Consider the following 27,500-nt stretch of genomic DNA (forward strand, 5'->3'; position numbering starts at 1 on the left):
ACACACATCGTGATCATAAAATAAACAAGCATGATGCCATTTACTTGAATACACAACACACGATGGCCAACATTTTGTTGTTGTAATCTTCGCTTTCTCTGTCACATGATTAGTTTTTGAAAATGGCGGAAAATCTAAAATGATGTTAGTACATTTGAATTTACATGCCACTTTCGACACTTATATTAGATATTTTGAGATCGGTTTATTACAAATTCGCAGCTATTGGGGCTTTAATTGGTAACCTTCCAATAAGCAATTTTGTGGATAGAAAACAATTAGTTCTTGTAATGTCTGTGTTTGTTTTTGATACTTCGGGCAAATAGTTATGAATTTTCGTTATTTGTGTTTGGAAGATTGCCCATAATTTGAGTAGCTTGCCTTCACTGCATTATTTGTTAGGCCTTGGAGAAGCTGTTTGAAACATCTTTGGACTTTTGGTGGAGTGCGCCTCGGAGACAGATATACGGACTCTCAAACTTGTACAGCATTCTTTTGGTCTATCACTTGTAAAACTCATTTGAAGCTTATGAAGTAAATAAATTTTACAGCTTATTTTTGTGTAAATCGGGAATATTATTTCTCCCATAGCTATAACACTACAATGGTGGCCATTTTGAATTTCAAATATCAGAAAATATAAGGTAATTTGTGTCCCTACTAGCAACAGTTTCATAATGACCAACATTTTAAAAGGGGCTGCTTGAAAGTTTTCTCGGTGAATGTTTTAGAAAAGCTTTAAATCTTTCAATTTCGAGGCGTTAACTAACGTAAAGGCATGTTTTGGCTATAACAATGTACCAATGGCGTTGGTCCTCATCGTACAAGTGCATGTATATTCAGACTTACTTCGCCAGGTCCTAAAGAGCTCTGGAAAACTAGAATTGTTTTGGTAATTTAAGCGCGAAAATGCCACGATATTGTGGAACACATAACTGAGATCATACACTTGGAGAGTTTTATCAATCTACAGTTCACACCTCACACGCGCTTTTCTGGAACTGCCTTTTTTCGTTCAAGAGTAATGTAACCGGCGTTGGATGTTTATGAATTCAGAATCCGACAGAGGCAATGGATGCGCAGTGTAGCTAGAAGGCGTTTGTTTCATGTACACTCCGCCAGTGTACTCAACCACAGGAAATGAATTTATTCTTCACTGTGTCCAATATCAATTTGATTAAACCTGGTGGTGATCGAAAAACACAGCTGAAAGCATTATAAGCAAATACCTTACTTGTATCTCGCCAAAAAACCTCGAACTTAATCAAAGAGCTACTGCAATGCAAATTTAAACGCCGACCAACGGCGATATTTATCGGAAATATATGTTTTCATTTCTTCGTTTTCAAACCCGAGGGTAAGTGCTTGCCCCGCGTTAATGCCTCGTCTTTCAGAAGCACTGAGTCATACACGTATATTATTTTACCCGAGATTTAACATTCTGGGTGGCTGGTTGCTGGATGATGACGTCACGTGATAGGTCTTCCCCGCGTCAGAAGAACATGAATTGCCAGGTCCAATCGCTCAAGCCTGCTGTATCCATAACAACCTTCTCAAACACGAACAGATTGCCGTCGCAGCGGTCATGTATCGATCTGGCGTTCCTCGCTTTACAGTAAGGTTTCTCCTGTCATTCTTGGTTTTCAAATGTGACGTGCATCATAATACTGATAGCTGTAGTGTCATAGATGATATGCAACCTCACCAACTGACAACGGTGAAAACATGTGAATATAGATTGGCCTTCTTGCGTAATCAACGATACGTTACGAGATTGCACGTTGCTACAGCACGGGACATTTTGTCTTACAACACGAGACAAACACTTCATCGTATGAATGTTGCAGGGCTTCATAAAAATCGTTAGTTTACTGAACTAATTACATACCACACTTACATGCAAAATCGAACTTTTCACATGTTTTGCAACTTTAAAGTTGTAATCAAATACCAAAATTTCCCGAGATCTCACTTCGAAAGGGAAATAATTTTATGATGTGTCCCTATTAATTCATCCATTAATGCAATAATTTATTCCTGGATGGAACGTTCTTCAGCCTAAAACTCTTACTTTTCACACATTTTACCTTCTTTTTTTTGCATTTCCGTCAGACATATAAGCAAGAAATTCATTAACTACCAAATCATTCGACATTACAGTAAGTTAATTACGCATTTTAATTTATTTAATAGCTAGATTTAGGTATGTTATTTATCAGGGCTCCTGCCAAAGGGAGAGAACGTAGAGATAATGTATCAAGTAACACTGTTCCTTTTTGGTAATAACTGAAAGAGATAAAAAATGCTTAACTACGTTCCATATTTTCCCGCTGAGTAGAAACTATTATACTGAGTGGACTTTCTAACATCTTTTTGAAGACCAGACGGCTAAAAAATAATTACGCTCATCAACCATATTTTCTTGTGGATTCTTTGCTTCTATGAGGCTCAGTAAGCTTACAGCTTGCGCTGAGTTTATTTCAAGAGGCGCACAAGCTAAAAAAAAATTAAACCTGTAAGCCTGAAGCAATAAATATAAAAACAACTGCGAAAGATTCGCGTTACTCTTCTCAACACAAATTTAATATGATATAGGTACGTTTGCTTTTGAACAAACTTATGTTCTCCACAGTACCGACGTTCACCGTCACTTTTGTACGTAATTAAAAACTTAATTATGCGTTACTTCTCGACTGGTATTGCATTTTTCTTGAGATGATTATTGAAAAATGTTGATGTGAGTGGGGGTATCGCAATTTTGATAAAAAAGTTTCATATGATGTAGCGGAAAGCATGTTTTAGAAACTTAAAGCCCCAATAGCTGCGAATGTGTAATAGACCGATCTCAAAATACCCTAGTTTTCTAAGAGTTTTAGTCGAATAAGACCCATTAAAGACTGATTAAGTGTATAACACTCTCATAAGTGTCGAAAGTGGCCTGTAAATTCAAACGTTTTTACATCTTTTTAGATTTCCCGCCATTTTCAAAAACTAATCATGGGACAGAGAAAATGAAGATTACAACAACAAAATGTTGGCCGTCGTGTGTTGTGTACTCAAGTAAATGGCATCATGCTTGTTTCCTTTATGATCACGATGTGTGTGCAGGAAATACTGCATCTTTAGTACTATTCTGTTGGGGCACCATTTTAACCTGTTAAAACGCGTAGGCATGGTCTTAATCAGCAAGCAGTGATACTTCCATACATGTCCTTCAGTTGGCACATTTACACAACCAACTAAGTCATGAAAATAAAATCATGAAAATAATGCATAAAATTCGCAGCTATTGGGACTTTAATAACGTTGATGGATATAACGGAAGAAGCTGATTTATGTAAGCTGATAGAATTGGTTCAAGTCTGTGATTTTGGAATGTTTTAGTGGAGTGGATGCGAAGATTAGTGATTTCTTTTCGTGTGAAACGCATTAGAAGAGTGGTCGCGATGAGTGGGGTGAACGCTATACAGAGAGTTTCACCCGGAATCCGGCAGAAACTAACTCACTACTACAGAGTCTCAAGTTAACGCGTTCAATCGCTGGGAAAACCTTGCCTGGGCTGCCAAATTCGGAATAGGTTTGTACGAAATAGGAGAGACACAAGAGAAACTATTATAAATGAGTTTCTTTTTTAAAAATTCACCGACTTGAACCAAGTCTAGGAAGATGATATCTTTCGTTGGTAAGGTTGTCGTGTAAATCTAGTGTTACCGTGTCTCCTTCATCCAAGATCTGAGGTATTTATCGTACAAGTAAATTCTGTACATCAATAATATGTACTCCCGACAAAAATTATCTGGTTTTCTACAATAAAGAAAACACATCCTGGGCTGGAAACCCATAGATAAGAATAAGCTTTTGTTTAGATTACAAATGCTCATTCAATTTCGTAATTTGTAGCACGGTGAAATATTTCGTTGGACTTGGGTAATTAATACTTCAGACATGAACGCATGACAGACCACCGCTAACGGATGTAACGACTGATGAAAAGTGCCAGCTGAGGTCTCTATAGAATCAACACGCGTATTAATTTTGTAAAACACCGCAAAGGAAGGAACTTTATAGAGATCCAAATAACTAGTCTCGCAAGACAATGATTTGTGGATGACGCAAAAGATGATTGACCGCCGAGGGACTTCTGTGGCATACGAGGCGCCAAATGTAAAAAACATAATTTACATACATACATACGTACATACATACATACATACATACATACATACATACATACATACATACATACATACATACATACATACATACATACATACATACATACATACATACATACATACATACATACATACACGCATATATATATATATATATATATATATATATATATATATATATATATATATATATATATATATATATATATATATACACACACACATAATCATACTCATACGCATAGAGTGTATTCATTCAGACATGTACAATATATACATGTATCATACGTATACACGTACACACATAATTTCGCACAAACATCCATAAACACACGCACTACACATACATACATAATGTATGTATGTAATATATGTATGTGTGTGTAGTGTGTGTGTTTATGCATGTTTGTGCGAAATTATGTATGTACTTGTATACGTATGGTGTATGTATGAACGTATGCATGTATGGTACATGTCTGAATGAATACACTCTATGCGTACGCGTATGATTATATATATATATATATATATATATATATTATATATATATATATATATATATATATATATATATATATATATATGCGTGTGTGTATATATGCGTGTGTGTATGTATGTAAATTATTTTTTTTACATTTGGCGCCTCTTAGTGGCTTGTTGTTTTTTTTTGTTTCATTACCAAAGGATGTCCGGTGTATGTATATGTATGTATGTGTATATATATATATATATATATATATATATATATATATATATATATATATATATATATATATATATATATATATATATATATATATATATATATATATATATATATATATATATATATATACAGTGTTGTCCTTAGAAGCCGGGTGCCGGGTAAATAACCCGGCTGTTTTGCATTTTTTCCCGGCTACTTTTAACGTAATTAGATTATTTTATAGACCTGTAATTTCGGGATTGCACTGCCAGCTGTTAGACGGCACACGTACGATTAGCAGTTTCGCGATCCCTTTCCCCGCATGGAACTGCACAAACATAAAACAGTTTCTAAATACCAGTTTGTGGCTTTTTGAGCCCGATCTTTTATTTGTTAAATAGTGTGATTGGCTGATGGACGCGCCTATGGTGTTGTCTTTGTTACGAGCAGTGTAATTGGTTTGATTAGTGTGAAGGTCATCTTAGGTCATTTTTAACGATGGCGTGAAAAAAGAGAAATGTGGCGTCGACCACTGGCACCTTGCCGATGGAATATTTTTTCCCGAAGAAAGCCCGTTCGAAAGGTATACTTGATTCCAACAATATTTAGTTTATGTGTGAAAAACTTCAATTTCGCTGAATTTGTGAGAGAAAAGGGCCGAAAAGATGTGATTTTGATCGACGATTCGAAGTTCATGAGACAGTGCAGCTAGTTTTCCGCCGCCGCGCTGGCTGCCAACGTCACTTCGAGCTTCGAGTATGATCTTCTTAACAAATCAAGTTATTCTCAGAGCAATACCGACGCATTGTCTAGATTTAAAAACAACGAGCTAGAACTGATTAGTTTAAGAACAAACTGTTTATTTGAATGGGTATTTTTTTCATTGATTACTTTTACGTACAAGAATCCATGGTCACAGGCATGTGTGTTGCCAACCGGCGCATCATCGGCATCACAGTGGCGCTGATCTCCTGTTGTTATACGTCGTGCATTCGGCATGGGTTCAATTTCACTGCACCTCTCTAGCTCTATGTTCTCCATGTTGGTTGCCGATAGTACAGAGAGGTTAAGATTTCATACGGGAACGGAACGGGAACGGATACGTCATCATTTTCTGCGCGCTCTCATCATGTTCTGATGATGTCACGCGTTCACTTGTCGTTTGGCAGTCGTATTCTACGTGAAACGGCCACTTTTCTCGTACACCTTTTCCGAGAGCGATTTTCACGCTCGCTTCGCCATAGACTTGATATTCAAAACTGACATTCCTTTCGTTTTGTATTGTTGCTCGTGGTTTTATCGATCGCCGTCTGATTTTGAGATATTTTAGGTAACAAAAGGAAAAAGTACCTCCACTCGCACACAACGGCACACGCGTGGTAGACGTTACATTGCACTGCTGATAACGTTCAGTCTGGACTGAAATTAACATTGTCATTTGTTTTACCTCACGGTTTTTCAAACACAAAGTAAAATTTCAGTAGGGATTTCAGGTTTTTATTTCTGTGTTCTATTAACCTGATATCAGGGCAAAATCCTGTAGACAATGCGACTGTGTGAGTCGGGTGTGTGAGTCGGCACGCATACGTCTTAATCTAGAATTGCTTCAAGTCTATAAAATCAAAATAGAGCGACATGAAATTGTTTGTATATAAACTTCAGTAGACTGTAGATCGTTAGGTGAATACAGACATGTGAACCTTGCTCGGCTTGCCAGTTACTGCTGCCGTGGAAAGCAAAGCGACGGGGCCGGTGAAGTCTTAATCCGAATCTGTGCAGAACGTTACGCGTACGGAACGCGTCGCCACTCTACGTTACGTTCTCGCTACGGACGAAATCTTAACCTCTCTCGATGGACCCTCTGCATTATTTTTTTTCACGGACTTGTGGAGCAAATTTGAAAGAAAATAGAGTTGTTTCCTTCCGATGCCATGCTGCATACCTGCTTTGAACAAATTTGGGGACAGCGAGACGCGATGATCGCGCACGGTTTGCATTTAATTTATTGCAACATTTCTGTTAATCACTCACTTTGTGTCATAAGTTTCAGAAACTATCGCTCGTCATAACAATGAAAAAATGCGTAGAGACTCAATCCAATGCGTAAATATTCTTATGTATTGGATCGTCTCTCTACGCATTTTTTCATTGTTATGAGTTTTCTATGTACGCATTTTTTTTTGCGTAAATGCGAACACTGTTACAGTGAATTATCTTACCGATGTTTTTTAACAAAAGCGAATGTGTTTTTATTAGAATACTGTCGGTATTTTGAATTTTCCATCCTGATTTTGGGAAATGAGCAATGAAATGAGCAGACTGCAGGTGATTTAAGATTAAATGTTAAATCTTCAATGCAAATAAAACCATAAGTGTGTCATAAATAATACAAACAAAACAAAATCATGTTTGTTTGTTTTGTTGTATGTGAGCCATGTCTAAGACAAACAGCAAAAGTACTGTTTCAGTCTCAGCTAAATGTCACTTCAGATGCCACCAAAGAACACCATTTCCACTCCAAAATTTCATTTTTCGCCTTGCGAGAGGGGGGACACCCCCCTCTCGCGCTCTTCCCCCCTCGTTCGCTACGCTCACTCGCTGCTCGGTCGCTTCGCTCCCTCGCAGTCCACCCGTCTACTTTCTTTAATTACCCGGCTACTTTTAAATATAAGGACAACACTGATATTATATATATATATATATATATATATATATATATATATATATATATGCGTGTGTTTATATATGAATGTATGTATGTCTCTATGTAAATTATTATTTTTACATTTGGCGCCTCGTAGTGACATGCTGTTTTTTCGTTTCATTACCGAAGGATGTCCGGTTTTCCGGGTTCAGAAGACTTCCGTCTTCCCTCTTGAACGTTAACACGAGGAATACCCCTCTTCGACATTAACAATGCTAGGCATATCTTTATCGGACGTGCTAATGAATGAGCTCGGATATACTCTTACTTTTTCATATGGCATTGCTTAAGATTTGCCACTTTGCGTGTCCCCAGCCTCAACACCCCCGCCTCCCAGGCTGTTGATTTTCAGCGACGGCTATAAAAAGCGCTGTAGCCAAGCAACGGCCGCGTCTCAAATCGAACTTAATAATTAATGAATCTACCGCAGTCACGTGCTTGCCATTCACATTGTCGGCTATCCGTTCATTGCGCGTCAGTTATATGATCAAGCCTGAGTGTTCACGGTGAGTACTGCAATCGGAATCCACATTCAGGTGAGTGCTTCGTAATCCTCGACAACAGTCATTTTGTAAAGACAGAATCTGATGCTGAACCGATGTATTTTTATCATATTTTTACGATGATTTCAACCAGAAATTTTCAGGGAAATCATGATACGTTATGACTGTCAGGTTTGGGCGGTCGGTTCATTTCGAACGGTTTTCTATTAATTACAGTTATTTGTGCGGTCGTTCTTATACGTCACAATTTCCCCGATTGAAACCTCGCGCTTATATGGCCGCTACCCACAACGTTCGATTGACGTGCCCGCGGCAATCATGAACAGCTCTTTCCCCAGGTAGGTTTTGCAAAAGACAGCTCGCTTGCGGTCTCTATGAGCCCTGGTGCACACTTTCGCACAAACGTGCTATTGGAAGCAAAGCCGTACTTGTATAAAGATTGATGCGACATGCGTAGTTTTGTCCACATACCTATGGGAAGAAGAAGAATCGATAGCTACATGTATGGAAACGTTAACCTTGATAAAGACACACAAACACATAGATACTTAGATGCATGCATGCATGCATATATATATATATATATATATATATATATATATATATATATAATTATATATATATATATATATATAAATATATATATATATATATATATATATATATATATATATATATATATATATATATATATATTATTACGCAGATGAGTATATATAATATATGTATAATCCTAAAGTTGGGAAATCTTGACGGGGTAAATCTGTGCTCAATGCCTGTGTGACAGAGCATGTTATGGTAAAAATTGATGACAAGCTGAAAACAGGACTTATGCATTACTGGGAGTTTCACGCTATACGACGTATGTTCTCTGTAGCGATCATCAGACGGCGATCGCTGATGATCGCTACATCAGACGTGATGTACACAGATGTCCTTGTGGAAAATTACAGTACTCGATGCTAAACGCAGAGCGTCATAAATGATAACATAAATTACTTAAAGGACAAATTAAAAATGTCTCTTACTTACGTTTCATGCATCTAGAAAACATTAGACTAGTTTTGCCCTCAGAATGCATGCCTTTATGGGGGTGGGACGTACCATTATACAAGAGTTCTAGGTGGTGTTAAAATAATAATAATAATAATAATAATATAATAATAATAATAATAATAATAATAATAATAATAATAATAATAATAATAATAATAATAATAATAATAATAATATAATAACAATATTAATAAAGATATTGAGGGTTTGTTTACACACACACACACACACACACACACACACATATATATATATATTATATATATATATATATATATATATATATATATATATATATGGCGTGTGTGTATATGTGTGTGTCTGCTTGACACTGTTTCACTGTTTGTTTGTTTGTTTATTAATATACTTACTTGTTCTTTGCAATGCGCAAAGTTGCGGTTTGTTACAGAACCTCTTTTAGTGGGCGGTACACAGTGATCGTCAGATTTGAAAACGTTAATGGCAGTTAGTCTTGACATCGGGACTGCCTAACCATCGTAATTATCGACGAAGCACGAGCCACACATACAAAAGTCAGGGTTTGCCGTGCGTGAGGGTCACTGGGGATTTATTTTTAGCCAGAAATCTTCCTCTAGGCCATTGAAATGCAGAGTTCTTCACGTGATCTGTTTTTTTTCTAATTGTCATCTTAATCAAATCTGATATCATCATGCGTTGCCAGTGGTCATGGTTGATGACAGCTGGCATAATTCCCGTATCTCACCTTCAAAAGTTAGCCTAGAGCGAAACAGCTGCGACAAGTCAGCCCACCATTAAATAATCATTTTTATCATGAAATGTTTTGACAGCCCAGCAGTATGAGTCCCGCACACCTGGGCAGGAGAATTTGAGCCCACCTTTGTCAGATTTTAATAATTTCTGATCGGATTAGCCCAGGATCAGAGCCACAATGAAAGTTTAATTTTATCCACTGAATAGCGAGCAGGGATGCCATGCCGTTATAATAGTCCCAAGGTTCATTGCACGACAGGGTTATTACAGAGGACTGACCCACATTCAGATCTGGCGGAGGCATGTAGATTAAAGTCTTAATCGTCCTTATTTAAAACAACTTCCCCGGTGTTTAAAAGGAGCTTTCAAAAAGAAAAAAAGTGACATTCAGGCAAGCAAGTTTAATAAAATCACTGAACTGTGGCCACGCACATTTTGTTTCATATTTCAAAAATTCTCTATCCAAGCTTTCAGTGGGTTAACACAACGCGACGCGGCTAATGAAGTATAATGCTGTAGTTGAGCAAGCTGATTAAAGTCTCAGCGGCGCTAAGTTCATCTTCAAATGGCAGAGTGACACTCCTGACAGGCCGTCGTTCATCCTCAAGCAACTAAGCAGGACAATTCAGGGTCCCTCTTCATCGTATCATTTCTTTCAGTGGCGGCGTGTTGTGTTGAACAGTGTCAATCAAATGTGTGAATGACAAACATATAACTTCTTTAGGTGGAATTTCTTCTTGGTGACAGAATTTGGAACTGTAAAATGTTGATTATTTATGACACTTTCTTGATCTTCTGCTTGTGTAGGCTCATTTTGACGCCTAGTGTGTGAATGACGTAGTCAGAATCGTCTTGTTTGTCTTGTCTTAAAATTTCTATTTTTCCCATAGAGTTAACATGAGGTGTTCTTTTTGCATCAAATATTAGTAAAAATTAGGTACTTTGCTCTACAGCAACATTGTGTACAGTGACTCCCATTTTTATTCATTCGTGTAAAAAAGAGTGTTTCAAATTCCCTTGACTTTGTGCGTTGGCAACACTTTAGGACCTTCTCCTGCGAGAAGAGGGTTACCTCAAACCACAAAAGCGACCGGGAGCATTAACCCTTGTTGCTCAATCGAGTTGAGAGATTCACATATTTCACAATAACGATTCAGTCTTCGTTAACTGCAGCTGCGCAATAACCATAAATCGAAGAAAACACGGATAACTTGATTGAATAAATGTGATGAAGTGCGCTTTGTCACATGCATTATACGCAGACTGGTCATCTTTTTTCTCCACCAAAAGCTGAATAATTGAAGCGACTTCCAAACAATCTTTGAAAATTACTGCCTTCTCTAACTGCTCCCGAGGACCCTCTTTTATTCTCATATGTTGAATGTATATAAATGTTAAATTAACGTAGTAAATCACAAAGGTCGTACTTCTTAAAAGTGTGATATTTTATAGTAATTTTCTCGTCACATATCATACTCCTGCCGACGAGTACCACAGTTAGACTGTATCACGACTAGCGGAAACAATGCACGATCACAGAGATTGTGTTTAAATGTGTTCGGTCGTTCTCTTTTGCGAAGGTTAGATATCGGCATTCCAAGTCATTATTGACCGCGCCGGTCAGCATCACACGTTTAACTTTTTGCTGTTTGACTGGTTACCATAGCCATACAATATTCATCGAAATCGTGAGCATATTTTCAGAAAATTGTGACAAAAATACCGAAAAAAAATCTTACTGGAAGAATTAAATATCAAACATCGATCCAGGACCATTCGATAAACCATATTTATTGAAAATGACGACAGTCAACCCGCATCATATATATTTTCAACTATCGCCCTCTGGACATAGGCTAATATCGATGCATTTGAAGAAAATCAACATCGTCGATTATTTTATTACTTTTTCTTCAATTTTTCTCTTATTCCTCCGCTGTCCTCCACTGTCAGGAAACTCTTCTCGTTTAGTTTCACTATATTTACTCTCCTGGGGTTTGTTTTCGAATCAAATTTTATCAAAACATGTTAATTACTAACATGAGGGAAAATGCCAAGACGATTTGACCGGTTAAGAAGGGCTTGACTACGCAGTTTCTGCGTAGTGAAGCTTCATTACGTATTCATGGTGACCCCTGGCCAGCTGTCAATAACTTTGGGGGCTTTTGTCTTTTGGCCTGCTTTGCATATGCGTCGTTGGACACGACCTGCCAATCACCCAGGTAGTCAATTAAACTATTAATTGACTGTTTACCGACCCAATTAACACTATCCAGCAGTATCAGTCATATTTTAATCACGTGGCCCGGGTGGGCACAACGTAGGAACGCGTGTATTTCTACGTGTACGTTTCACTTGTGGTGTTGTTTGTATCATCGTGCGTTTGAAGTCCTTGTTTCACCTACAGTATTACCTTCAAGGTGACAGGCTTACTATTAATGTTCAGTATCATTGCACCGAGTTCTGCCCACGGTGAAAACCACCTGTTTTGCCTACTAATTACTGCCCGTCGCTGCCCGTCCTGAATGTAGCCTATCTATAGCTACAGTAATCAGTCAATATATAATACCCCGCGCCTTATACTTTTTATATAAACCACAGTCCCTCTATCCACGAGGGACTGTGTATAAACTTATAAAATCATAGTCCGAGCCGTAAAATTGTTGACGTTCGACCCTATATACAGGCTGATCGTTGAATCGCACCGGCGCATCCATGTTTACTTGCCCCATAAGCTTACTACTCTGCAAAGGGTAGGCCGGTAGGTAGATGGAATTCCTGGGCCAAAAATGAACACCGGGGCAAAACTTTTTGTGAACCCATGTGAAAACATAAATCGTTTATCAGTTTTGATATATACTCCTAAATTGTAAGTTTGATTGTAAAATCGAGACCACATTCAAGGGCTATGCAGACCGTCCATGTACGCACACACAGTGACAAGAAGGCGGCAAACACCTACTCACCAAGCACATCGAATCGGCGAAAAGAAGCATAAAAAAGCTAGGCTTATCGCCAAAACAAACGCGCCAAGCGCTAACAAAAACCCATACCACAGTCCCTCCACCAAGGAGGGACTGTGCCCATACCAAGCGGCCCTTTTCAGGGCCACCAAATACTCCAAAAAGAGAACTACCCAAAAAACCCACAAAATTACATAGAACACACAAACACTTAAAAGAAATAACAAAAATCGTACACATAACAAACAACTGTAACACAACATTAAATACAAAATAAACAATCACCGTAACGTAACAGAAAAAATGGCCGTGGAAATAAATCAGCTATTTCCAAAGAAAAGCCGACAGCAACATGAAATTCAACAACAACCTATCATCGCTCATGCTCAAACTATGAAACTCCGTAAAATAGTACTAGGCAAAAGCCTTAAAATTAATTCGGACACCAACAAAACCAAACAGAATAAAACCACCTCAGGATTTCAACAAATAAAGTCGTAAAATGTGACTACGCTACATCGTGAGACACAAACAATCGCAACACCAATTCAAAGAAAAGTCAAATTGGGCTCAACGAACAACAAAAAACAAAAACTTGAAAGCTATCTGAAGCTGCTAAACTCGCACTTCTAGAGATACCCTTTCAAACAAGGAAACAAAACATGTCGCGCGCTAAAAGAATCGCGATAAACCAGCTTGCAAACAATAGACAAATTTCGGGAAAAAAAACCCTTCGACAAGGGTCGGGTTTTCGTCATTGTCAACACAAACGATTACGTACTCGAATGCGAAAGGCAATTACGCAACACTCAGTATTATACACAACAAGCCAGAACAAACAGTAAACAAAGTAAAAGAACTATTAATCAAATGTATGAGAACAAGCACATCAACCAGGATACTTGTAAGTATCTAAACATAAAATCCGTACCCCGCAGTGGTACTTATTGCCAAAAAATTCAAAAACCTCCGCAATAATCTAAAAGACACACCAGTCAAAACAAAATTTACCGAAGTAAAGAAACATAGAACAAACAAACCGAACCACCAAACGGACTCACAACGTGACAAAAAATTAATATACTTGCCTCGCTAATCGAAAAGCAAGACCACTAAAATGCATTAAAATAAATTTTCACAAACACAAACTAAGGAATGAATCTACACTGCGACTGATGAGAAACCACACTCGGGTTTCGAAACGCGAGCGTCAAAGGGCGACTCTATCAACTTTTGTAACAACATAAGTCCGGCTGCGTCTCGCCATAAGCTTTCCCCACACAAACAAAACATTACCGTACACACTAATCCAAACTTCTCTACAAATATCCAAAGCGAAACAAACATTTTTATTAACACACACAATGGGATAAGAATGTAGGAACACATTTTCGAAATGAATCAAACACAAACTCGACACAAAAACATTTAGAATAGTTAGGTGGGGAGCCTCTTTCACATTTTTTACATCTCGCTCTACTGTCTATGATTCTAAAAATAAAGTCATCTGCCACTTTTTCTGTATACGCGGTTTGGCAAAACTCATCTCTTCAATCGAAAGTCGGGTGATTCCATGGTTCTTTGGGGCACTTAAGTGTACGTCGAGCTTAAGGAATGTGGTTACATTCGATTTCTCCTAGGGCAAATGCACGTAATTCATGCTGTTGGAAATACTGGCCGCTCATAAACAAGACAATAAACTCAATATCTGTGCATCTTTACTTTTATTGTCAAAGTACCACCGACACCCACAAAAAACCAAGTGGTTCAGTCAAGGTATTTGCAACTCTGCCATCCGACCGGTCAACAGGAAATCAACCATAGGTGTCTTTTGGCACGCGTATACGCCAGTCACCTCGGCGACGGTAATCTGCACCACTTATCACCATCGGGAAAGGTACTCCTCCCCTATACCACTGGCGATCCCGCCCTCAAGGCAATACGTCATTCGACCAAGCATTGTTATTGTAATTTCCTGCATAAAATTAACAGCGAGGTCAACCGGTCAAAACGTCTTGGCATTTTCTGGCATGATATCTCTGTATCTGATTTTTCCAGCGCATGTTAAAATTCGTTATTATGCATTTTAGTATTATATTAGAATTCTAATAGTAATTAATTTTATAAATATCATAATTATTATCATCATGATTATCATCATCACCATTATCATTTGATGAAGTCATAAAAACTCACTATGCTCCTTCATGTTAAACAGCGCCCCCACTAGGATTTCTTGCGTGTTATTTATCCGAGAAAAACAAAGACGTACTAATTGCAACTCCAGAAGTTCCAGAAAACATGTGCCTCACTGGGTACATGGTACTAATCGGAATGTCGATAAGAATACACGTATCGCCTGGAATTACCCGATCCAGACTCGGTATTAATGTCGTGGAGCATTTCACTACAACTCTGTAGGATGAGATGAAAAGTTGACTGTTTTTGCCGCCCTCCGTTAAGTAGGACACTACCACCTTTTTAAGAGGAAAAGACATTGTGCTTTGAGAAGTTACCCTAAGCGATAAGAACGAAATAGTGCATCCGCTGCATGGAATTAAACATGTGAACTATACAAATATCAACAGTTTCCTTGAAGAGATGCTTTACTTTTGGCGTGGTTATTAACTAGACGCATTGATATTTGCGACGAATGTTTCCAACGGTTTTCGAGTCGTCACAACTCTTGGCCCCAGGGCTTTCATTTCTGATACTATAGATCGATAAGTCCAATTATTATTATTATTAATTTCTTCTTCAGACACCTTGCCTCTCGGCCATTTAGCTGGAGATAAGCTTATCGAATGATGTACAAAGTCTGCCTCCGTGGTATTTTGTAGCGCTGTCTTGTTATCTGCAGGTAATACTCAGTTTGTAGAAAATAGAGACAACGAAAATAGACGCGCAAAATGCCCTGGAAAATATTATTGACTGTAAATGCACCACTTTAAGGCTAATGAAAATGATATTTATTACAAAGAACCAAGTGTTACGACGCCACCTTACGCCGTACTTTTGCATAGCATGCTACAGTTGCCAAGCAGCCATTTAGCAAAGTAACGAGGATCTTTTTTTTCTCCGAGTCGCGACAGCCGCTACAGGTTCTCTGGGAGAAGATTTCAAAATCTTTAAAAAAACGAACCTGAATAATTTAAGTGTGAAACTGTAAACGACGTGCGCCAGGAAACTGACATCAACTGCAGGAAATTGGATCAAAGACGAGGGAGGGATATATTTTCCCGCCCTCTTATTCAGTGAACTCACGCTTATTATTACGGCATATTGTTATCCTCGCCGGGCTACGTGTAGACGTGACGGCGGGATTGCCATTCCAGTCTGTAAGAAGTATTTCGTATACCGGAAGGCAAACTTTGCAATCATTCTCAAGATCCGCGTTTTTTTTTCATAAAAGGAAAAGTATGGGTGTGTATTGTCGTTTTGACATTCCTTCTGAAAGCGGTGTGCAATTGAATTCAAACAAGGCAATCCTATTAATGCATTTTAGATGAAAGTAAGATGCAAAGCAGAGTTCTTTGACAGAAAAATTAATCAACTAGCTCTATCGTTCTGAAATTGATCATGTTTGCTTCGTATCAAAGTATAGTTGTGTCAGCCTTAAATCATTTACACTATCCTGCGAGTAACTTTTGTTTCAGGTATTCATTTAGGGATTTTTTTCAGAAGCAAATAAAAAATGAAAATACTTCATTACATTCTTTGCTGTATCTTTTGAAAGTGAAGTCATCACTCAAGTTTACAAGAAAGGACGAGATTCGTGTATCTTCATTCTCATATGAATAATTCATCCCCTTCGCCAGCGTAGCAAAGAGATTGAACACCACTTTCAAAACACAGACCCGAATTTAGGAAATCCCATTTCCAAATTGGTTTAAATCACAGTGTTTAAATCTTCCTTGACTAACTGCAGTTCGAATCGGTCCGGTATCATCCTGTGTTTGACGGATGATCCTCTTAAAATGTATCCTGGCACCCCTTCTTAAAAATGGTACGCCCAAGCCACTTACTGACCTCGTTTCTATGTCTAAAGTGATGTGCGAAACCTCAATCGACGTCACGTCAAACTCGGAACCGGTGATGCGGTCCGTCCTAGGTTTGTTGGGCCCAGCGTTACCAAAAAACAAATTGACCCACTTTTAAAATTAGGCAGTGGAAAACTATTGACTTCTGTCTGATCAAAATGCGAATGGAATCATTTGGTTTGCTGATATAAGCAGCGATCTAATGGTCAGCACAGCTGTAAGAGGAGTCAGTTCTCATGAATTCTGCGAGGAACTAAATGTAATATCACACCAGTGTTTGAAAAGTCTACACAGAAACTGAAGCGATATCCCGGCTAACTGAATAAAAACGCACACACACATGCAAACACAATTTGTATCCCCAAAACGCAAACACATACACACCAACACACAGAGAAGCAAAATTTACTGGTTGGGTTTGCCATGACGACCTCATCTATGGGCGGAGAAATAAAACTATGTTGACGGTCAAATCTCATAATGGACTTGTTCGTCGCATGTCAAAAGTTGCGTCATTTTCCGAGTTATGCCCAACGTAATCGAAGTTTGGTGAGGCGCATCGGATAAGCCTAAGTCATCTGCCTGTCACTCATATCCTGAACATAAAAAATTTACTAGACATCGTCATTTTTTCCGGCACACCTGGAAATCCATATGTAAAGTGGTCAGGCTCTGTGTGCCGCTGATCAAATTCTCGACATCCGCTTACCGTCTTTGCTAGATATTTTGTCGGTAGAAAAAAATGAGTTCTCGAGATTACAGCAGACGTGGCAGATCGTTGGCCGTCGTCAACGCGGAGATAAGCCATCTCAAAAATTAATAATACAAAGCATATCGCAAATTTTGGCTTCGTGAGTTTACTGGCCCCCGTAATCTCGGTGCCTGCTAAGCATGAATGATGCGAGTGAAAGGGCTCATGATCACGTGATCTGCCAACAAAACCGTTCGGCATAATACAGACGCTCATACAGCTCGCTATGATATATTGTATCTAGCCGAGCATTGGAAGAGCTGCGGTAGGGCGCTCTGTGCAGCTTCTGTTGTCGGCTCGACCCGCCTCTCTGCTGCGTCAGGAAATTCTTTATCTCGGAGTGGTGAACAAGGTAAGGAATGTATATATACGGCGCGTGCTTTTTATAAAAGAATCTTTTAACACCACGAGTAAAGTTCAAAGGAATCCACAGCTTCGAACAAGACCTACAACGCGGAGCGAAGAATAAGTCCGTACGAGACACACTATATCTCGTTTGCGATATAGGCAGTGTACAAGAAATTGCCCGATACTTTACAAATGTCTTACTGTACCTATCCAGAGCCCTTCGACGTGTCACGTTGAAGTCAGAGATATTTTATTTACAATGTCTCTCCATATATGAAATCTATTTTACGTCCTTTGAGCGTTGCCGCCCACCTTTCCTAGTCTGCTTTTGCTACAGTGCAGTCATGTCAAATCAAATGCTGGATAAATAGTTAAATTTCTTACCTTTGTTACTGTATTCTTTCGAAAATTAGAGTCATCACCCTGTTAGGATGTAAGGAATGATAATCGTTGCGTTTGACCAGGTAAAATCTTTCATTTTCGACAATCGCAAATGCTGGAATATAACGGTCATGGGCAATTGAAGATTTTTATGTGTGCAATTTTCCTATTACCTGGCGATCCATCAGCGTTTAAACTTGAAGAACACGGACTCGAATGTGAACCGCCGTGCTTCTCCGTGTCTCATTTCCTAGGAGACTAGCCTTCGAATCTCCCGATGTCAGCACTGCGGTGAGCGAATATCGAAGCCCTTGTATCTGAACACAACTGCCAATAAGCATTACGTTCAGGATCTCCAGTGTGTGCGCGTAATTGTGGCAAAACGACCCAATTAGTCGGAATGCGAGAGTCGGCTTGTCGATGTTACATGGATTATGTATCGCTGTATTCATAGTCGCTCCCGAAACTAGTGTACGGCTACCCCTAGTTCATTGCGTACTGCCGCGTCGAGTGCCTTACAAGACGACTTTCCTTAACTTTAAATACTGATTTTTGAACGAAAACAATATAATATTATATAATGTAATTCGTGTTTAAGGCAAACAGAAAATAAAATAGGTATCAGGCGGTAGTTTTGCTTTTACCGTCCAATACCATGTTTACAAGTGTGAGGGACACTTGTGTTACGTGGATGACAATGTCAATGGCAATCGCTGTAATCATGATAGTGGCGATGATGACGGCGAATATTATAGTGTTGATGGTGTCGAAAGCGTCAGTGATGACAACGATGATATACGGCGACTATGAATACGATGATGATGACGATAAAGATGATGATGATGATGATGATGATGATGATGATGATGATGATGGTGATGATGGTGGTGGTGGTGATGATGATGGTGATGTCGGTGGCGACGGCGATGGCAGCGGCGACAACGATAAAAATGTTGTCTATCTTTATGATTATGGCAATTAAGTTAGTAACGTAACTGGGATGATGCTAGATGGTGTGGGTGACGATGATGATCATTAAAAAGACGATGATACGTTTTTATGCAATGCGTCACTTTGAATTGACTGTATAAGACTCGCCATCATCAAATTTCGTGGTACAATTCGCAGAGCTGAAATCTCAAACAAGCAAAATAGATTGCCAAGTATTTTGACGAGCCATCAACGACGTACCGTCAAGGTACAAATGCTTGACTTCGAGCTGTTAACGATGGCAAAGTGTTTGTTAAAGAAATGTTTAAATAAACTCTAGTCACGAGTGAACGTGCAGCGTACCAGCAGCACAAATATTTTGACAATAAATATCACTCAAGGATTTCAGCGGCAATGATGTTTTCTCAGGAAAAGACCGTTGTATCGCATACTACAGATACAATATCGCTAACTGAAGATCGACATATTGCAAATAATTATATGCAAAAGATCAAAGATTGCCTCAAATCGGTACTATGATTTTGAACTTTCGGGAACACGATAATTAGTTGACACAGGTTATTGGAAGTCAGCACAAGATATTGACAGGTTTTGAAGAATAATCGTTTCAAAACTGAACGGTGATTTAGTATGACCTAAACATGACTTCTTCCATCGCATAATCAAAATGGTTGGCGCGCACATACATGAACACGGTCTTCTCAAACTGAAGAAAATGCATGACCACAGAGCATTGTGAACCCCCGAAATAAACATGTTTAAAAGATCCTGCAACCCTAAGATTTTGTTTAGTCTAATGTCGCTTCTTTATACCTCACGTTTTCGTGTCGAGAAACCCGATCGCTTCCATGAGCGACTCTTCACAAGCGGGGAAACGCAAACACACTCATATTGTCACTTGTGGCATATTGCAGACGTTGCAGAAACTTTCCCTTCAACCTCCTTGTCACGAACGCCATCTTATTCTCGTGATGGCAGCTGCAGTGTCCCCCTTCAGTACATCAAGTCAAGACATGCTTTACAGAGAGCGACAGCCGACAATTATTTTTTGCGATAGAGGTAGTCGAGCGATTTTCTTGAAACCACAAGCCTGTATCACACGGTGTGAAGTGACTGGTGCTCCTAAAGCAAAAATCGTAATTACAAGTCTGTAGGTCGTGCTTGCTTCCCGCCAAAATACAAGTGCCACTTCCCCGAGATTATGGGCACCCGTCGCACCTGCATCTTATCAATCGTGTGAGGAACTTGCATGAGATACAGCAAGACACAGCTGTTCGGGGATTCTCCAGATACTTCTTCCTTGAAATAACTATATGTCACGTGACACAACTTGAAGTTCAGTACAATGCCTATAAGGTATTGGAAGGCACAGATCTTTTATCACAGATCGTTACATGTTGCAGCTACACTTCCTGCAACAGTCCCTCCCTGTGGGGTTTTGGAGTTTTGTACACGAGAGAACTTCCTCGGATTGCGCGCTTGTGGCGGAAGCGCCACACCATGAAATGAAACGGCAGTGTCCATGTAATCTGACGCTATAAATGTCGGTCTTACAAAAGTTTGCGCGATCGGTAGTTTGTACGTCAGTTTGGGCTCAAATAACACTGCCAGTGCGATCAAAGCGATTCGCGCGGTCGACCGAAAATTGCTGATGGCTTGGATAGAGAGAAACAAAGCTTCTTTTTGTAATCTTTCTTTAAAGTCGATACTCTCAGATAGTAGTGACAGCCTATCGCAAGGACGTCCATTGTCCGCGTGACGTTATATGATAGAACTAAGAATAGCGTTTTTACCGAGAGAATCAAATGCAGACTATCTGAAATTATGAAAAAAGCTGGCATACTGGATGCTCCTTTACGGCAGCAGGCATGGTTTGGTTATGTAGTTACATATTCATGTTCTTATTATGTCGTACAACTGTTCGACATTACAACCTTTAACGGTACAAAAAGAGTACATCTTTTTAAATCCTATATATAATAATAACAGGATGAGGAGAACTATTACTTCGAAAATTTCACGAGCGATACAAAAAGTAGACAAGTCCCTTTAATTTTGTCAATTATGATTATTGGACCAGTTTAATGTCATTTTGCCTTTTTCCACATATCATCTTCGTGATCTGTCCAAAACAGTGTCTATTTCGATATCCAAAACTGTCTATTTCGATAACCAAAAAGGTGTCTATTTCGATAACCGAAACCGTGTCTATTTCGTTTACCAAAGCGGTGTCTATTCCGATATTCAAAATGGCGTCTTTTCGAGATACAACTTGAAAAATGTGTCTATTTGAAGTATTTCTTTATTCCAGAAGAAGCACATCTTTCACTTTTAAGGAGCGCGCAGGTGAACCTAAAAGTGTCATCATCAGTACATAAAAGCAACACATTTTATAAAAAATAAATAAAAAAAAAATCATGTAAAACTTACCCAGTTTTGCTTCTTTAAGTTTTTGCCTCAATAATCAACGGAAAATCCAACGACTGGCCATGTTTATTAAGGAAAGGTCTTGTCATCAGCCAAAAATTCAACTGAGTAGAAAGAAAGTCTGCACACATTTACATATTTTTGAAACTTCGGCAGATCGGGGAACTCTGATTTTTGTAGGTTCCATTCTTTTCCATGTGTCATGGCGCGCATTTGCAACGTTGCTAGCATCTTAAGGGGAGAGTGACAAGCAGCGCAGACAAATAGAAAGACAGACTATCAACGCGGCACGCCGTTTGATTCATGGTCGTCTCGATAAACTATGGCCTTTTCACATTAAAATGAGCTTCACAGGTGTCACACTTTTTGGAGATTCATGCCTATAGTTGATAATTGTACGAGACCACATTTTTTCTCCTTATCTTTGGTTTTGACAAGACGACACATCATTTTGCCCGTCGCGTAGCAACCATGTTTCAGATATTTACTTTGTGGGCTCTCAGGGCAGAAACACTGCTTCACGTCAATCAAAACATAACACGCCAGCAGATTCATAAACACTTCCTCCCATGACGAACTTGTAGAAGACGGTGTGACTAGTCGTAAACCATTGAGTAAAATCTGACAGTATCGATAAAAGACTTTCAAATTTGGTTTAAACACACTCATTATATAGTCAGAAAATGTGAGAGGAATCTGTAAAATGGTGAAACTCACTTCCCCAAAGCTCAAAACTTTTCCGTTTTCGCCAGCTCGCCAATGCCGCTCAGCACCACACGACAACTACAACACGAACTTTGCCGAACATAATTTTACTCCGAGAATTGGCGAAAATCCGGAAACTAGCGAAGGGTGCATGGTCGGCACTCTTCGGAAAACAGGATCGAGAGCTACCTGAGGTGAGGCGTACATGGAGGGGTTACGTTAATGGTTCACACCTTGAACAGTACCCGTTTCTAGTCTGTCTTTCTATTTGTCTGTGCAAGTAGTGAGAAAGGCAAAGAACAGAAAAAATTTACTCTCAAAAACAAGCTTGACACAGTATCAGGTTAAAGTCATATAAATTACTTGGCTTCAGATAGTCTAGGTACATGTTGAATGATGTAAAGTTGTTTGCGACGATTATCCTTGTCAACCGTTCAACCGAAGGTAATATACATTAGACACGCAAAATTCCAACTTCTTAGAAACCGGAAGTGATTTTGGTTTGACGGAAAGAGAATTTCTCGATTTTCAAATTTACATCCCTTTTGACTGAATGTTGTTATACTACTTTTTGTATATTATTCTTCAATGAATGTATGTTCGATTTGAAAACATTTTCTTGTCGAGCAGTGGATATATTCCGACTTCACAAATACGGATTGTAGGGGAACTTTTGATTCATTTATTTTTAACATTTCATCTATTAGATGCAAGTTAAAGGGAGTGTTTGTCAGAATGCCAGGAAATATTAGTAGAGAGAGAGAGAGAGAGAGAGAGAGAGAGAGAGAGAGAGAGAGAGAGAGAGAGAGAGAGAGAGAGAGAGAGAGAGAGAGAGAGAGAGAGAATGAAATAGAATAGATACTGAAGGTACATTTTGACAGTCAGCTACACATTTCGTGTTCCTTGTCAATTCTCCTTATAGTCCAGTCAATTTAGGGTTTAACCTAGGACTAATTGCAACAGAAATTATTTCTTCACCATGACCTTTGGAAAGGTCTCACTAATGACATATTAAAAGTATAGAAAAATATAAGGGGTGCAAATTGGTTAAATTTGCATATATTCAAATTAGCTATATATCGCCTTTAAAATGACTGCTATACTCACATTTTGGGCATGTAAACTGAATTCAAGTGACTTTTTTCATTGCAACACAATTTAGTAAGGTTCAATAAGTTATTTTCTAAATGTCTTGAACAATAAAGAATATGCAAATTAAGTAATTTGCATATATTCACAGTTTTTCATGTTTAAGTTCATATTTAAGTTCATATTTAAACATTTTTTTTCTCTATGACATTGTTCAGGTTTTGCAAGAATTACCTAAAACAAAAGGTTGACCTAATTTGTATGCATTATTTGCATATTTTAATACAAAATGCCTAATTTGCATAATTGACACAAACGGTCTTCTGTATACAATAAGCCTACAATATATAGCTTCCATTGACATTTTCTGGTTATTCAGAAATGCAATGAATAAAGAGAAGAGTTTCAGAGAATTACTGTTTCAATAAAAGGAATCTGAATTCTTTCTTTGGATATTCTTCTTTTTTTACGACGATAAGGTTATTCATAAAAAATCATTGGACGTGCTCAAGTTTTTGACATCAATTGTCATTTTAAGTCATTTTCTCCTACAACATGTTCGATTGCAGTAAAATTTTTGAAGGAATATTTTATGCTTTTGGTCATTATCTTCAATGACGATGGAAATATTCAGTTACTAATAAATGGTTCACCACACTTAACAGTTGTGCCTGTGAATCATCCTTCTCATTATTAAACTATCATTAGTATAAATACGAACATCATTTGAATCACCATGATGGTAGTGGTGATGACAATTATTATGATGGTCATTATCATATCAAAATTTCTTCCTCTTCCTCTCTGTTTACATCTTCCTCTAGGTGGTTCATTTGTTTACAGCCAGAATCCTTTCGTTGACAACAGAAAGTCTAGATTTTGCTTTCTGTCGGGGTTATTCATGCTGCTGCAGTTCATTGTAGAACCCATAAGTATGGGGAAGGAAACTCAATGAAAAGATGTGAAGCATAGGATGATATAATTGTACTGCGTATCATATCAGATCTTAGATGTGCAAGTATCACTCATGGGGCTGTTATGTAATGGACTTCCCATTTGCAGATTATTAAACTTTTGTATTATTACCAATAAGATCGATCACTCAAGGAATCGAGAATCTGGCCAATCTGAGGTGAGACTTCCATAAGGTTCAAAATACAGGATAACCAATTTTATGATAATTTGATGTCAAAATTTGGTATCCTAATTGACAAACTCGTTAACGGCAGCTTCTGTGATGCAAATCCCTTCACATTTTGGTTTTCTTGTTTCACGGTCATGAAAATTTGAAAGAGCAGCTAGACCATGTAACATTATGAAAAGTATCTAGATTTGATTTTACCAGTGATTTAGATTATCATGATTCAGTCAACAGATTTTTTTCAGTTTTTCCTCAAATGCTATGGCTGTGTACGGTAAGATTTAACAGGAAATCTCTCTCTTCAGTCCACTATATGACTTTATATTAATTTTCAATTGTTGTCTTCAAGAAATTTCAAAATTTTGAGAAATGCAGTGTCCTTTGACGATTGTAATGTCTTTCAGCTGATAAAGGAACAGCTTTCCTAATCCATATTTCATGATAATTGGCAGTATAGTATAACAATTGTACCTCTATATTATCATGATCATTATAATTTATTTATCATTATTATCATAAATTTCTGTATGTGGCATGAACAGGCAAGTTGCACACAGTCAAAAGTATATCTGATTTACCAGTGACCACACAACCTGGTCTTTAATTACATTTTATCCACACTTAATCTATATTAGTAATACGGGTAAGGGTGAAAATAAAAGAAAATAGAGCTGAAACACAAATTTTCTTCAGCCTCCCTTAGTACAAAGTGTTGGTTATTTGGCCAAGCATTTTGGTATGCATTAAGAAAATCCAAATCTTCCGGTAAGTTCCCAATGTTATTGACATTATGCAAATTCTCTAGATAATTGAAACGAACTATACGAATCAATCATTGTTTATTTTTACAGGGCTTTTCATTCTGTAGGCCCTATTAGTATATAATCATTAAAATGAGTTAAAATACACAGAAAATAATAACCATGTCAATTTCTTTGTACTGAGCAAAATGTTCATTCAAGTTATAAAATGGACATCTTTCGATAGGAAGAATTTAAATTATTAAATAACTTAAACAAGTAGTGTCTCTTAATGTAACTTCTCATTTTACTGATAACATAATTAATTAAAATAAGTTGACGTCAATTTGAAAAATTAAAGAAAATTATTTTAATGATCATCATATATGATTTATGCACATGAGGAATCGCTCAAAATTAGGTAAAATATATTTAGCAATGTTAGTAAAAACTTCCAATCTCTCTTTACGATATTGTAAAACCTTTCAAGTTTCAATTATTACATTTAGTACAGTGTAGGCATTTCCTATAAATCTTTTAAAATTAGTCCTTTGCACAATGTAGATTGTATTAGGCTTTGAATATAAAATTCTTGGACCTTGGTATTTAAGGTGAAGGAATAATTCATGTTCCAATTAGAAAAAGGAAGTGACATGGTTGACTTATTGGACAAATGCAAATAAGAATTTTTTTATCGCTGTAAGATATATTTGAAAACATTCCCTGAACTAAAAACAAGAAAATGATGTTACGTAGTCATTACAATGTCAGCTTATCTCTTAAATCACTTTCGTAAATAGATTATCAGCACCAGGTTTGTATAGCATCTATGACCCATTTAGCATTTGGATAAATTAGCTGTCTTATGCACAACTTCATTAAATGCACTTTTTGCGATCCCTGGGATCGCCTTTGTTCTAGTCTGTAAGAGAATGATTGAGGTGTAAGAGCCTTTTGTTTTCCTTTGAAATTGTAATCTTGTGGTTAAATTTTCTGATGAGAAAATCTGGTGCCAACACAGGCCTTTAAACTTGCGATATGTAACTTCCATGACCCTACTAAAATTTAGTTCTAATGATCTCCGTTGTTTTTTAACATTATATATAGTCATTTACTTTTGGTCAAAAAAGGGAAAAGTAAAGTGGTAGGAGGGGCACATTGCAGTTATGTAAAATGAGGAATCTCAAATGATTTTATGCATTGCCTAGAAACACAAAAAGTACATTAAATAATGAAATTGCTTGAATTAAATATCAATTTGCTGAATATATTTTTAAGAAATCTATTAACAGCAACGATTTTGTTCCCTTTTCTAAGGTTTATATTTATTCAAATTATGCACTGTCTCCCGATTTAACAGTCATTTTGTTTGTCATTCTATACATTCAATACAGAGTGGAAACAAAAACTACTTGTTGTGTAGATTAAATATAATTTTTAAGTGAAATGCAGTGGTAGCTATACTTGATTTAGGCAAATTAGGAATATTTCTCGGGCGATAAAATGTATTCAAAAATATTGCCTGGACAAAAATTAAGATAAATGCATACATTACTTGAACATGATGTCGCATTTTTCTCAATTCAATATGCATATTTCTTTTATCAGTGAATGTATTGCTCCCATATTCCGTTTATATCTATACAAATAAGGTAATGTTATAAATCTTAGATTGTATTGGACTTTTAGTATGTCATTCTAGGACCTCTCTAAAATACACAAAGAAAAATTAATTCTATTGCAGTCAGAAGTAGCTTATATAGTTACTAATTAGGGACATACAAAGAACAAAGAAAAGTGAAGTGTTTGTGGCGGCCATATTGGATTTATGCAAATGAAGAATATTTCTATGACGACAAAATATTTAATCAACCTTGCCTGAACCAAAAACAAGGCAAATAAGCCAAAAACCCGCATATATCATGTTTAGCCAAATATTTTTAGTAGCAACATTCTATCAGCACCTAGTTGTAACCATAATCTTTTTACATATATGCAAATTAGGCATTGTTTACATTTCTAGATTGTACGAGGCTTTTAGTATGTCATTGTAGGGCTTCTCTGAAATACACAGTGGATAAATAATTCTATTGCTGTCAGAAGTAGCAT

At 37.6% G+C, this 27,500-nt stretch overlaps 1 protein-coding gene across 3 annotated transcripts in view; it reads left to right on the plus strand.

The window, feature by feature from the left end:
* Positions 1-27,500, plus strand: part of LOC139120219 (probable G-protein coupled receptor No18) — a 130,382-nt gene that overhangs the window by 70,653 nt on the left and 32,229 nt on the right. Inside the window, exon 1 of one of the 3 annotated variants that reach the window (XM_070684424.1) lies at positions 17,824-17,961. The exons of the other annotated variants lie outside the window; for them this stretch is intronic. The gene's annotated coding sequence lies outside the window, so the exon portion shown is untranslated. Of the gene's footprint in view, positions 1-17,823; positions 17,962-27,500 lie in introns of those variants that run through there. 3 annotated transcript variants of the gene reach the window in all.

The sequence above is a fragment of the Ptychodera flava genome, chromosome 20, assembly GCF_041260155.1.
Source record: "Ptychodera flava strain L36383 chromosome 20, AS_Pfla_20210202, whole genome shotgun sequence".
NCBI lineage: Eukaryota > Metazoa > Hemichordata > Enteropneusta > Ptychoderidae > Ptychodera > Ptychodera flava.